At 44.5% G+C, this 14,620-nt stretch overlaps 1 protein-coding gene and 1 non-coding gene across 3 annotated transcripts in view; both read left to right on the top strand.

The window, feature by feature from the left end:
- NOP56 (NOP56 ribonucleoprotein) overlaps positions 1–14,620 on the top strand; it is a 200,517-nt gene that overhangs the window by 140,147 nt on the left and 45,750 nt on the right. The gene's annotated exons all lie outside the window — the stretch shown is intronic.
- On the top strand, positions 5,643–5,718 carry LOC122796094. Its single transcript, XR_006363927.1, has one exon. It is a non-coding gene; the product is annotated as a small nucleolar RNA SNORD57 (small nucleolar RNA).

Raw genomic sequence — 14,620 nt, 5'->3', positions numbered from 1 at the left:
ATGTTACAAAGTTGTACTTCAAGATGACGTCCAGCAGTTCCTGCACCAATCTGATTTCTACACTGCTAGCGTTATGATGCAGTAAACGGTCAGTGACCCAGTCAATCCCTGCAGCATGAGAGATAGACGTATAAAGGTCTTTTACGTCTATTGTCAAAAATCTATGACCTCTCTTGAATTGTAAAGCACCCATGGCTTTTAAAAAAGCCCAAGAGTCTTTACAAATGTTTCCTTTTCAACGTATTTTTTCAGTATATTGTCCACGTATTTGGCTATCGGGTAAGTTTGAACCTCTAGCATTAACCAATAGCCTCATCGGAGGGTTGTACACATCTTTATGGATCTTGGGTAGTCCGAAAACTGTTGGAATCTTGGGGAACGAAACAGTCAAATATTTCAGCACATCTTGTTCTATAACATTTTCTAAAAATAATTCAAGAAAGCATGGATGCACCTATACGCTGCATTCAATTCGTTAATGCTAGACTGTGTATAAGCATCCTGCAATAACATGTGGGTAAGACAGTTTTCATATTGACAAGTGTCCATTAGTACTAAACCACCCCCCTTGTCAGGTTTGAGAATCCTGACGGGTAAACTTTTTAAAGTGTCCAAGTCAACTTCGTCATCAGTCAGGTTTTTGTTCGGAAGTGTCCTACAACAGTTGACTTAAGTTTCTAATTTCGGTTTCACACAAATGTTCAAATAAAGTAAAGGGTGAATAGGGGGGTTAAATGTACTTGGAACTCTCAAAAGTTTTTTTGTCAAACAGTGTTACCAAAAATTAACAAATTCAACTTGCGTATAAACAACTTTAAATTGAGCAGTGTGTGGGCTAGATTAAAATGTCTCCATGGAACAAAAGTGAGACCTTTTGAAAATCGGACATCTCCACAGTGGTTGTAAAACTCTAATAGTTGTAAACAAAAAAACTCCAAAACTGTTACTAATAATGTCAGGTTTTGTCCTTCTCATTACTTCTGAAAAGGCTTCTTGCTGTTCCTGTGATAGCTCCTCGTGTTGTAAAACCTCTGATGGTTCTGTCCCTGGTTCGAGGAAAAAGACTGTGTAGAACAAGAAACCTCATCCCTGCCACCATCAGTTACAACATTTTCTGTAGGAACAACATCCTCCACATCCTCTCCAGTGGCTGGCCTACTTGGTCTAGCTATCTGCCTCATAACCCCATGAGTCAGGTTGACTGGAGCACCTAGACTGTCGCCAACACTCCGAGAATGGGGGAGGGGGGGATATGCAGTTTGTTTATTGTATGCATCTGTCTCTCTTCAGTTTTTTCATTTTCATCTCCATATGAGATATCTGTTGGTCTATGGTCGAAAAAATTCGTTTATACTCATAATTATACCTGTTAAAGTCTACATGTGACTTGATGTTGGTATCCAAAATTTCAATTTCAGCACTCAAATTGTCTATAAATTTCTGATAAAATTTGGCCATTAAGTCCATTAACTCATGTCCATGTCTTTGAAACAAACTAATCCGCTCACTATGGAACTCTGAACCAGCTGTCAGTCCAGTGGGGTACTGCCAAGAGCGCAAGCCCTTTGGCACAACCCCCACTTTTTAACATTCATTAAAATAGGAAATCTCTAACTGAAGCTTCTTTACCTTTAAAGATTTGTGGTCCAAGGTCTTCAAAAAGTCCACTAAAGGAGCTTCTGATGTCCCTGTGTCAATAGACACGAACCCATTCCTGTTCTCAAAAACTGGGAGTTGCTCATTCAACCAAGATGTAACATTCAGTAAGTCTCCATTTCGGCTCAGAGATGAACTGGTCCTGGGACGTTCACCAGTAGGTCCAGGATGTACAGGAACCCTAGGAACAATTGAGATGGAACTTCCACTGTCCTCACGGTCATTCGACCCACCACTGGTGTCAGCTGTCGCATCAGGGGCCAAACCAACTCCAAGAACGTCTTCCGCCAAATTGTCAGTGTTTCCCTTGACTGCTGCTAGCCCATCCAAACGTTGGGAAAGCACATCCATCCGTTCATTACGTTTTTTAACCATGTTAGTGAAAGAAACCAGTGCAGAATTGTCCAAACAAGCACCTTCTTCCAGTTCCATAAGTGCTACCAGTTGAATGCTACCGGTAGAAACTACTGGCAGTGGATACAAAACAAACTGACTGAAGCAACAAAAGTTGAAACAAACTAAAATAAATAAAACAAAATCCACGTCAGCAGAACCAGCAGCAAAGAGTCCAATATTAAGTGTTTTATTAACATCCACTTTTCATTCAAGAAAACTGAACTTCAGGCAAACATCAAAAGGTAACCAATGTAAAAAAAAACTCCTTAAATACACAATTAACACATGGTACATTTGAATGGACCAACCAACTGGTTAAAACTCGCTGACATCAATGTGTGGGGAAAAAGCTGATCTCAAAGCTTCTTAAATAGTGCTACTGCATACAAAAGTCAGGTCTTTACAAATTGTGTTTTGAAATCAAACAACTGACCAAAATAAAATGAAAAATTGTCAATAAAAATGTGTCTGAACATAAAATGTTTAAAACCAAGAAAAACAAAACATGATGAATGGAACTGGAGCTTTAGTGTATCATGTTCTTAGTTTATATTATATATATTTTTACAAGCCAGGATAATTCCGGTGTCTAAAAGATGTGAGATTAACATGTAAAGCTAAGAAGTGAGTGCATAAAACAAACAATAATAAATAATGATAATATAAGAACACCAGCCTTACAATATATATATTTACTTTACCTAAAGATATATTAATGTTATTTAAGAGAATGTACTGCAGGGTCTCGCAGCTGGTTTTATACCATTGGATCAGTTCTCGCCCAAAGATGGGGGGGTACTGCCACCTAAATGACAAAGCTGTCACTAGTGGCGGAAAGGAGTTACTGACAGTGGCAATCTCATTACATTTACGCCCCCGATTTTGTTAGATTTGAGTTGGTTCTGGGTTCAAGATGCATGAGCATAGGAAAGGCAGAGCATTATAATACATGATCAGTGAAAATAATCCATCCCAAATTTTATCCAAGGGGGGTTGTTGCCCTTATCTTCAACATATTTACTCCAGTAAACTCATTCCAACTAGCAGTGCAGTAAAGTCACTAGCATAATCCCCAAATTGCACTGCATACAGAGTGGCAAAATCCAATAATCATCAGCAGCTCCTACTGTGACTTTGATGTTTTTAGATTTCTAACTATTTGGTCAAGAAGGGTCTGAGTGACGCAGTGTCTTTGAGATGAAATAGGTTTGGACAGTGTCAGATACCAGAGGAAACATGCAAGCATATTTGCCCCACACGTGTTCAGAAGTAGAGGTGTGCAGACATAATAAACCTTCTTATCTTGGCGTCTATCTAGTTCGGTTCCAAATAGATTTCTACAACCTATATAGCAGCTGCCCTTGGCAATCCGATAATTTATTCACTTTTTTTATGATTTCCTGATTTCTAAAATATGGTGATGTACTATTTTTATTAAACATTTGTAGAATCCTTAGTGTGGAACTAGCTTTGTACTACAGGCAGTGAAAAAGCAGAATACCATACTACTAACTTTGGTAGAATAATAAAAATGTGTAAGCAAAACTAAGAGGGGAGCATCAGTGAAGCATGCTCTTAAGTATGAGCTCATGCAATTAGTGTATCCAAAACAGCAAATAATACAGTCCTACATTTCGTGTTCCATTGACAATACACTAAAAGTGTACAATGATATTAAGTGCCTGGAGACGTATACAAGTGGGTACTGAGCTTCGCAATGAACCTCTAGCCATAATAAGATGTACGGGCAGTAGCTTCGGTGCATGGTCGCAAAGCAAAATACATTAGTCCCGGTTTAGTGTAATCATAACAATTTAGATGGTATCTAGGAAGCAATTACCTCTCGCCCTAATGGGCAAGACAGTTTAATGTGTTCCGTTTTTCATACACGCTGCAGAGTTAGTTCAGTCATCGCCAGCCACCGATGTTAAAGGTATCTGAGTTTCCCCGTAGTAGCAGTTGAAGTTTATTTGTTGTGTTTCCGGGTTTAGGTGAGTAACATTCAGAACCTGCCTCTGTTACCGTTCACGGATCCCCGGGTCAACTAAAAGCGATATGAATGGTCCCATTAGATCTGATAGCAATCCAACTCGGGCATTTAAGCATTTATTATTTTCCAATTATTTGGAAGGTAAACTGACAAACGGAGAGGCATAAGATGCAAAAGACAGTCACAGTCCTTCAAGCACAAGCCTCTGGAGCAATTAGTGAGTGGAGGGCACTGAGCCGAAGCATTTTAAGAAAATTGTGTCCACTTCTTTTGGTGAAGACACAGTGAATTTCGCATCTTTAAAGGTAAATGATAGTGAGTGCGGAAACCTCATTTGAAATTTTATTTTCCGAGCAATAATACGGGGAAAGTTTGCATCGATTTTTCTCTAATTTCAATGGGTAGGTCTTGAGAAATATTAATGTTTTGGTTGTTCCAAGTGAAGTTGTTTGATTTTTTTTGTAGGCTATAAGAATGTTTTGTGCATCTTCGAAGTTGAGCATTTTCACGTAGATGGGCCTTGGGGGTAAGGATGCCTGATGTTTCCGTAGGGCTCTGTGCGCTCTTTCAATGGTATATTTAGTTGGAGAGTTATTAACTTGTAAAAGATTGTTAAAGATTTGAGTAATAGTTTCGGTTAGTTGATAGGATTCGTACTTCTCGGACAGACCTCTGATTATCAGGTTATTGCGTCTACTTCTGGCCTCTAGGTCTACAATCTTTTCTTGGATGTCAGATACTGTTTTGTCTCTGTATTTTCTTTTTAGATGCTCAATTTCTATTTCATTTGATTTAGATTTATCCTCTACTAAATCTAGCCGATCTGCTATTTTATTTATTGTAGTTCCGAAGGAGCTCATTTTTTCTGACAATTCTTGAATCGCTGAGTGTAGTGGAAGTAGGGCACTTTCAGCTCGTCAGTCTGTAGTGTTCCGTCCACTTTCTGTTTCACTGGAACTTTTATTTGTTCTTGCAGGCATTTAGAAGTTCTCGGTCTTTTTGCTTCTTTCTCTGGTGAATTTGAAATAGCAGAAAATTTTGCCTTAGTATTTTGAATGTCCATATTTTCAATTTCCTTCGGCATCCTTAACTTAAGAGTACTGTCAGTTGCTGTGGTGCTGAAATTCAGGCCTCTAGAATCCATGTGCAAGATCGCTGTCCCCTTGTTGTAGATTAAACCGTGCTGAATTATCGTAGTATTCCCATGGATAGATATGTTTCAGTTTTCGATTCCTTTTCTCAGAGTTTGATTTTTAAAATATATGGTTTATATCCGAGAATTCAATGGATTTATTATATAACCCAGCCAATGAAGAGGGAGCTGAGGAGAGGGTGCTTCTCAGACTACCACCATCTTGGAATCATCAAAATGTTGAAAATTTTGATTAGGTAAGCTTGCATTACTGCTGATATATGAAGCCTGTTTGACTCCTTTCACTCTGGCATATAGTAGTAAATGCTTCTCTGCTAGAATTTGATTGTTTACTCATTTTTCTCTATTTTGCCTTACAGAAATGTTTTATAGTCTGGGAAGGTGAATTTTCTAAGTGCTTGACAGTATTTAATAGTTGAATACAACAATCTGAGGTATGCGGCCTGTTGGAAATGATGTAAATGTTTATTTCTTGACACTGAAAAATTTGGAAGTTAAAATGCTGATTTAATGAGGCTGATCCAACAGGTGTTAAATTAATGTTCAATTAACCAGTGTTTTTTGCTCCTTTTTAAGATTGTGATTAGTTTTACCTTACAAGGTTCCCTAATGCCACTGGGTACTTTGTGAGCCCAGGAAGTTTGATAGCTGTCTAGATTCCAGCAGTGTATTTGTTTGTGTCTTGGCTTTTCCCGGTTAAGGGTCGCCACAGCGGAACTCCGGTCCGCTAATGATTGGCAGTAGATTTTTGCGTACTGGCTTGCCGGGCCTAACGCACAACCTTCAATGAAGGAACGCCCATTCACGCATGTCGCTACATGGAAGACGCTCTGAGAATCGAACGGGAAACGTCTAACTGTGAGGCGACAACACTACCGCAGCACCACCACTGCAGTATAGTTGGAGTAATTTGTTCCTTGCCACGCCTCACTGTTATGCAGTCATTGAGCATGTACAGTTCAAACAGTGGTCATTCAGCTTTGAAATTTAATGATTGGTATGTAAACTCTTAATTCAGACTGAGCTTTTACAATATGATTTGCAAATTGTACAATTTAGATTTTGCAAGCTTGTGGACTGGCTACATAGGTGGGGTGGTTAAGGTTGCACTTGCAGATTCTTTAACTGTGTATATTAAATGTGGGGTTGTTCCTCTGAATATGGGGTGCGGCAGCTTTGGGCTGATTGTTACTTTAAATTTGCTCAGGAATGGGGGGATTAAGGAAAAATGTGGCAGTTTTTAAATATTGCTATAATTAAAAAGGTAATGGAACAACTTGTATGAGCATACATTTTTTGAACAGTAACTGAGAAACTCTTGCATTGTTGACTGAAATCCTTGTGATTTGTCATGAAAACCGAAACTTGTACAAGGGTCAGGGCAGAGACAAAATTCAAAATTGAGCAGTACTATTGTAGTGGGCACCACCTACTCCATAATCTGGGTACATCCCCAAAAAGGAGCATGAACGTCCCACAATGCAGGCTGTGGACTGCTCTTCATACCAGGTCTTCGTTCTTTTGTCTTTGGGGCTGTTCTTTAGAGACTTGCTGCTTTGTACGGAGTTGCTCTTTCTGAGACTGTTAGAGCCTTGTAGGAATCCATCACTCTGATCAAGCACATTTCCTCAGAGTCTCACATCACAGGACACAGAAGCTTTAGGTGTTGTCCACCTTGTCATAGATTTCTAATTTTGGAGGGTGGTACTTGTCCTTTGACAAAGACCATAGACAAGCTCGGGTATCATGTATGCTTCCCTTTTTTCAACAAACTCTTATGTGAAGAAAATTCACTGAGTGTACAGCGGCAACAACTTGGTGTGAACTTCAACTTTCCCCTAGCTAGGATGCACATGAGGGAGCTACAGTGGTATTTAAAGAACGTATGGCCCCAGCACAGCCATCCTCCAAACTTCCAAATACCCTTCCTACCTTGTCCATAAACGTAACTAAGGTGGTAGATGAGTCATTGCTGTAGTATTTCTTATCCATTTGAAATTAGCCATAGGTAGAGTTTATGGAGTTCCAAAATTAGATTAGAATGGTTAGATGCCTCCAGAGTAGAGCAGCTCGGGACATCCTTGGCATATAACTAATTGGGACAGCAGCTTATTCTGCTTTTTGTGACATAGCAATTGGCATTTTGTTCATTTCTGTCCATTCAGGTTGTCCTTATTGAACAAAGTATCTAGCTTGGAGACTTGGCTTCTAAAACTGTGTGGTGAATCAATGATGTCCTCCTATTCTCATGTTGCAGTATTCTTACTGTGGTATCCTCCGCCTCAGGTGACCCAAACATCTGTTCCTATACAATAGCTTTCAGCCTGGTTGCTATCTGTGCGTGGGACGTCACACGCACGTCTGCACGCACAGATCTCTGAATTTTTCTGTCGTCTTAACATCGCATCACTCCTCTTTATCAAGACACCCAAAGTAAAGTACCCTGTTAGGGATTTTTTATATTACTTGCTTGAGCTTGGTTTGCTGGTTTTTATATTAACCTATATTCGTTAGGAAGGCTAAATGCCGATGAGTCAAATTCTGCATAAGGACGCCCATGACCGTGGCGTCTTATGTCTAGCCTGGAAACGCTACCATATCTCCTGCGCCATCTGCCAATCCTTCATCCTTAAAACTTAAAAGCTGTTTGGCTGCCCTCAACCTGTACTTAAAAAATCAAAGGCTTAAGAAGCGAGCCCTTGGGTTGGATCCAGAATCTGCCGACCCGATAGAACCACCAAAGAAAAGGGCCAACGTTTCTCGGCCTACTACCACTTTCTCTCTCTGGGGTTGAGGGTTGTCTGCTAATCTGCTTCTACAGCTCCCCTCAAGGGAGCTGTATCCGTAGCGGTCCGCAGAGATGTCTCTGACGTCGGTTATTCCTGATATCGAGGGAGAACCAGGTTCTACCGGACATCCTTCTGGATCTCCAGAATCAAGTTTCCTTCCTTTGCTAAGGCCCCAGAATCGACGCCTACATATCTCTCCAAACACCTTTTAAAAGAACGCAAAAAATAAACTTATCTTTTCCCCCTGAAAAACAACTGGACTGGCAGTCCTTTACTCAGTCCCTGATGCAGGCCTTCATGGCCCTTAGGCCTGCACCCTCCTCCGCCCCCTTTATTCCAGTGCTCAGCCCAAGGCCTACTTCTGCCTCACTCCTTCCCTCTATTCCTCAGGAAGAATTAGAGGCCCTCTCCTCTTCCACAAGAGTCCATCACCTATTCATCACAAATAGCCTCCCCCCTGGAATGTTGCTATCCAGATGAGGATTCTGTTGGAAAATCTCCTAGAAGACCTAACCTTTGGTGAAACCATCACTAAGATGAAAGAGTACTACAAATGGGATACTTCCCAAATGGCAAACTCAAAAGGTACTTGTGAGTTGTTAGGTTGAATCACCCTCCCCATCAGCCATTCCTCCATTGATCCCTGCATACCTTGACACATTTGCTTCCTGAGCCCTTTCAGCTACCTGCCCCAGAGACCAGACCATTTCTATAAAGTGCCTCATGACCACAAATTCCTAGTAACCCCCCCCCCTTTGACGTTCCCTGTTATAGCTGAGTCTCCAGATGGGTGATCTAGATTTGCTCCCTTTTTCATCTTTTACCTTCTGATAAAGACAGTAAAATTATGGATAGGCTGGGCAAGAAGAGACTCTTCCACCCAGGCCTTCAGAGCAATTGACTACCAAACACATATGGTAAAATATGCCCTGGGCTTGGTATCTCAAGCCTCTACACTTCTGAACTCCTTCCCTGACCCTGCTAACAATGAGCTCCTTCCCGGACCCTGCTAACAATGAGCTCCTTCCCGGACCCTGCTAACAATGAGCTCCTTCCCGGACCCTGCTAACAATGAGCTCCTTCCCGGACCCTGCTAACAATGAGCTCCTTCCCGGACCCTGCTAACAATGAGCTCCTTCCCGGACCCTGCTAACAATGAGCTCCTTCCGGACCCTGCTAACAATGAGCTCCTTCCGGACCCTGCTAACAATGAGCTCCTTCCCGGACCCTGCTAACAATGAGCTCCTTCCCGGACCCTGCTAACAATGAGCTCCTTCCCGGACCCTGCTAACAATGAGCTCCTTCCGGACCCTGCTAACAATGAGCTCCTTCCCGGACCCTGCTAACAATGAGCTCCTTCCCGGACCCTGCTAACAATGAGCTCCTTCCCGGACCCTGCTAACAATGAGCTCCTTCCCGGACCCTGCTAACAATGAGCTCCTTCCGGACCCTGCTAACAATGAGCTCCTTCCGGACCCTGCTAACAATGAGCTCCTTCCCGGACCCTGCTAACAATGAGCTCCTTCCGGACCCTGCTAACAATGAGCTCCTTCCCGGACCCTGCTAACAATGAGCTCCTTCCCGGACCCTGCTAACAATGAGCTCCTTCCCGGACCCTGCTAACAATGAGCTCCTTCCCGGACCCTGCTAACAATGAGCTCCTTCCCGGACCCTGCTAACAATGAGCTCCTTCCCGGACCCTGCTAACAATGAGCTCCTTCCCGGACCCTGCTAACAATGAGCTCCTTCCCGGACCCTGCTAACAATGAGCTCCTTCCCGGACCCTGCTAACAATGAGCTCCTTCCCGGACCCTGCTAACAATGAGCTCCTTCCCGGACCCTGCTAACAATGAGCTCCTTCCCGGACCCTGCTAACAATGAGCTCCTTCCCGGACCCTGCTAACAATGAGCTCCTTCCCGGACCCTGCTAACAATGAGCTCCTTCCGGACCCTGCTAACAATGAGCTCCTTCCCGGACCCTGCTAACAATGAGCTCCTTCCCGGACCCTGCTAACAATGAGCTCCTTCCCGGACCCTGCTAACAATGAGCTCCTTCCCGGACCCTGCTAACAATGAGCTCCTTCCGGAACCTGCTAACAGTGAGCTCCTTCCCGGACCCTGCTAACAATGAGCTCCTTCCCGGACCCTGCTAACAATGAGCTCCTTCCCGGACCCTGCTAACAATGAGCTCCTTCCCGGACCCTGCTAACAATGAGCTCCTTCCCGGACCCTGCTAACAATGAGCTCCTTCCCGGACCCTGCTAACAGTGAGCTCCTTCCCGGACCCTGCTAACAGTGAGCTCCTTCCCGGACCCTGCTAACAGTGAGCTCCTTCCCGGACCCTGCTAACAGTGAGCTCCTTCCCGGACCCTGCTAACAGTGAGCTCCTTCCCGGACCCTGCTAACAGTGAGCTCCTTCCCGGACCCTGCTAACCATGAGCTCCTTCCCGGACCCTGCTAACCATGAGCTCCTTCCCGGACCCTGCTAACCATGAGCTCCTTCCCGGACCCTGCTAACAATGAGCTCCTTCCCGGACCCTGCTAACAATGAGCTCCTTCCCGGACCCTGCTAACAATGAGCTCCTTCCCGGACCCTGCTAACCATGAGCTCCTTCCCGGACCCTGCTAACAGTGAGCTCCTTCCCGGACCCTGCTAACAGTGAGCTCCTTCCCGGACCCTGCTAACAGTGAGCTCCTTCCCGGACCCTGCTAACAGTGAGCTCCTTCCCGGACCCTGCTAACCATGAGCTCCTTCCCGGACCCTGCTAACCATGAGCTCCTTCCCGGACCCTGCTAACCATGAGCTCCTTCCCGGACCCTGCTAACAGTGAGCTCCTTCCCGGACCCTGCTAACAGTGAGCTCCTTCCCGGACCCTGCTAACAGTGAGCTCCTTCCCGGACCCTGCTAACCATGAGCTCCTTCCCGGACCCTGCTAACCATGAGCTCCTTCCCGGACCCTGCTAACCATGAGCTCCTTCCCGGACCCTGCTAACCATGAGCTCCTTCCGGACCCTGCTAACCATGAGCTCCTTCCCGGACCCTGCTAACCATGAGCTCCTTCCCGGACCCTGCTAACCATGAGCTCCTTCCCGGACCCTGCTAACAAAACTGAAGTAGCATCTAAGCTATCCCTGGCATCCCAGGTGGCCAGGCACTCCATTAGATGCAGTTATGACGCAGCAGAGGCCTCTGCTAGATCAGCTGCAACTGCATCAGTTCTGCATAGGTACTCCTGGCTTGAGCTCCAACCATTGCCAGAAAATTTTAGTCCAAATCCTAGATGCTTCTCTTGATCCATAACCTTGTGTTTGGTAAGTAGTCTGCAGAGCTATTTAAAAATACAGAAGAATAGCAAAGAGCTAGAGGATATTAAACACCTGCTGGTCTCTCCCATTCCCAAGTACTATAGAAGTTATCCTGCTAGATATCCCATGTCCGAAGGGCCCCTTCTGCGACCACCCTTTCCTCTAGCAGGCATAGGAAAAGGACTAGTAGGCAAACTTCAAAGGCTACCACTTCTCAGCCATCCCAAAGACAAGTCTTTTCAGGACAGGAATAATGGCTACAATGCGTGACTGCCTTGTCTTCCAGTCTCTGCCCCTTTGGAAAGAAATCCCCACAGACTGCTGGATGCTGGCAGTAATGAAAAAAGGATATTTTCTATCCTGGCAGGAAAGACCCACCACACAGGGCATTCCTTTCCCACCCCAAAAATCAGCTTCACTTAATTCCCCACATTATCCAGAATCTACAGGCACAAGGCATCATAAAACCTGAGCCATTAGGACAAGAAAAAGGTGTTTACTCCCATAATTTTCCTAGTTCCAAAAAAGGATGGCCCATGGAGACAAATCCTGGATTTATCCATTCTAAACCTTTTTCTAAAAAGTCCCCTCTGTCTGAATGCTGCCCCTACAGACCCTGCTTCCACTGTTCCCACTACAAACATTCATGGCCACTTTGGACCTGAAGGAGGCTTGCCTCCACATCCCGTACACCCAAGCCATGAAATGATTGCGCTTTGCTGGGCCTTGCTCATTTTAAATTTACTGCCTTGCCCTTTGGTTTGTCCACTGCACCAAGGGTTTTCACCAAATGCCTAGCTCTCGCCATAGTCTTCTGCAGGACCAAGGGTCTATCCCTACCATTTTGATTCTTGCAGAAAGAGACCCTCAAAAATCATCTCCAGTTCTCTGTTCCTGCTTCTGCTTCAGAGACTGTTTCATACTGAACCTCCCAAAGTCATCCCTATCCCCAGAACAAGACAAGGTCTTCCTGGGTTGCAGGATTCGGACAGACCTAATGAAGACATTTTTACCTCAAGACAAAGTAATCTCCCTGACAAACCATTTCCAAGACCTCCTCCAGATACTCCAGATAGACCAGCTGTCAGGAAGACCGTTTATGTGCCTTCTGGGACTTGTGGCAGCCACCATCCCTATGCTTCCCCCAGCCAGGATGCACATGAGGGAGCTACAGTGGTATTTAAAGAATGTATAGTCCCAGCACAGCCATCCTCTAGACTTCCAAGTACCCTTCCTACCTTGTGTACAAATGGAACTAAGGTGGTGGATACAACAGGTTCAAAGGAATCCAGGACTACCCCTTCTACCCCCCACACTAGCGCAACAGATGCATCGGATCTGAGCTGGGAGGCTACCATGAAGGGACTTTGAGGTACAAGCACCTTGGCAGGCATCCCTCTTGAGGAAGCATATCAATGTCAGGGAAATAACGGCGGTTCATTTATCCCTGAAGGCTTTTCTCCTTATCCTTCAGCCAGGCCCTCTGCTAATCTGACCACACCACTGTCATGTGGTACATCCAACAAATGGGGGGACCAGGTCCTATCTTCTGTGCAGGCTGGCAGTGCAAAATTTGAGAATTAGCCTTACAGAACAACTTATCCCTACAGGCAATGTACATCCTTTTCCAGGGCAGCCTTCAGGCAATGTACATCCCTTTCCAGGGCAACCTTCAGGCATCTGCTGTAAGCAGATCATTCTTTCTACATCACAAGTGGATGTTAAACATGGAAGTTTTCCTTAGACATGGTCCACCGATGGGATACACCGCATATAGATCTGTTTGTCCCCTCCCCAAACAGACAACTGACAATTCTGTACCAAACACCAATCTCCCATAGCTTAGAGTGAACGCCTTCACCGTCTCATGGAAGGGATGGTTACTGTACGCCTCCTCCTTCCCCTCACATTCAGAAAGCTGTCCTGAAGATCAGGAGAGACATGCTAAGTCTTGCTGGTGACTTCCTACTTGCCAAGACAGCATTGTTTCCTCCTACAATCCCTTGCAAAAGGGCAGTCACCACAAGCTTAGCTCACAAGGTGGACCTACTCGCACAACAGAAGGGAACTCTCATCAATCACACCTAGAGATGCTGAGCTTTACTCTCTGGGTGATAAACTTCTAGTACCCTTCAGACACTGCTACACAGAGGATGTGCTTTCTACCCTGCAGGAGGCTAGGAAACCTACCGCAAGGAGAGCTACATTTTTAAATGGGACAGATTCTCCAAATGGTGTCTCCAAAGACTAAGGACCCCTTCTAGTGGATGACCCTTTAGTCTTGGCTTGTGTGTGAGCTGATTAAAGCAAATGTCATACTCTTCAGTGAAAGTGCACCTCTCTGCTATCTGTGCCTGTCTACCCCTGGAACCTCTTTACTCTCCAGGTTAGATGTTAAATTGTTCTTAAAAGGGGTCTTGTACTTTAGACCACCCAGAAAGCCTACCTTGGTACCTAAGTTATGTCGTGGAGAAACGTGCGCTGTCTCCATTTGAACCAGCCGCATCTGCATCCCTGCCGATGTGCACATGGAAAACAGTTTTGCTGGTAGCCATCACTTCAGCAAGAAGGGTATTAGAGTTACAGGCACTCGTGGCATGCCCTCCTTAGACTCTGCCTTCCATAAAGACAGGATGACCCTGGGCACCAATCTGTCCTTCATGCCCAAAGTGATCGAGCTATCAAATCAGTCCATTCACTTGCCAACCTTTTTTTTCCTTTCCCCAGAATGACAGAGAGAATATTACACTGCTTGGATGTTCACAGACCATTAAGATTTTATCTGGACAAAACCAAGTCCATCAGAAAAGCAAATCCCACTCTTGAAACAAAGATGTTATGTAGTCCTATCTGGCCTACATTCTTATCCATGGGTTTGGAGCCGAATATCTGCTCAGACTCTGCCTATTTACTAGCTCAAAAGTGTCTGATTGGCTGGGCTAAGAGGGTATCCCATAGTACACTGCTTCGCATCCCCAGATCTCGTTTTCCGCTTGTAGAGCTTGGACGTGGTCTCGCTTGGCTGTTACTAAGTACTCATTTTTTACTTATTTCTCTTGAGAAATTGCTTGCTTCATACTTCAGAAGCTATTTTAATAGCTATTTTTGCTGCGGTAGTTGTGTTTGTAGTGTTTTTTTTGTGGTATCCCTAACCGTTCCCACAGGCTAGGCCCGTTTTAGTTAGAATAGAGGACCTAGTCCTCCTTTAGTGATTAGTTTATCTGTTTCTTATTGTATATTGTTTTTGAGAACCGTTTAAGTTAGAGGTTCTCGTTGTTATTGTTGGTTGGTTTAGAGCTTCGCTCTTCCCTGTGGTACTGTCTGCTGTCT

This window comes from Protopterus annectens, chromosome 2.part2 (assembly GCF_019279795.1).
Source record: "Protopterus annectens isolate FY-2018-M chromosome 2.part2, PAN1.0, whole genome shotgun sequence".
NCBI classification, from domain to species: Eukaryota; Metazoa; Chordata; order Ceratodontiformes; family Protopteridae; genus Protopterus; species Protopterus annectens.
The sequence above is the reverse complement of the archived record's forward strand: the minus strand, read 5'-3'. Positions and strand labels throughout refer to the sequence as shown.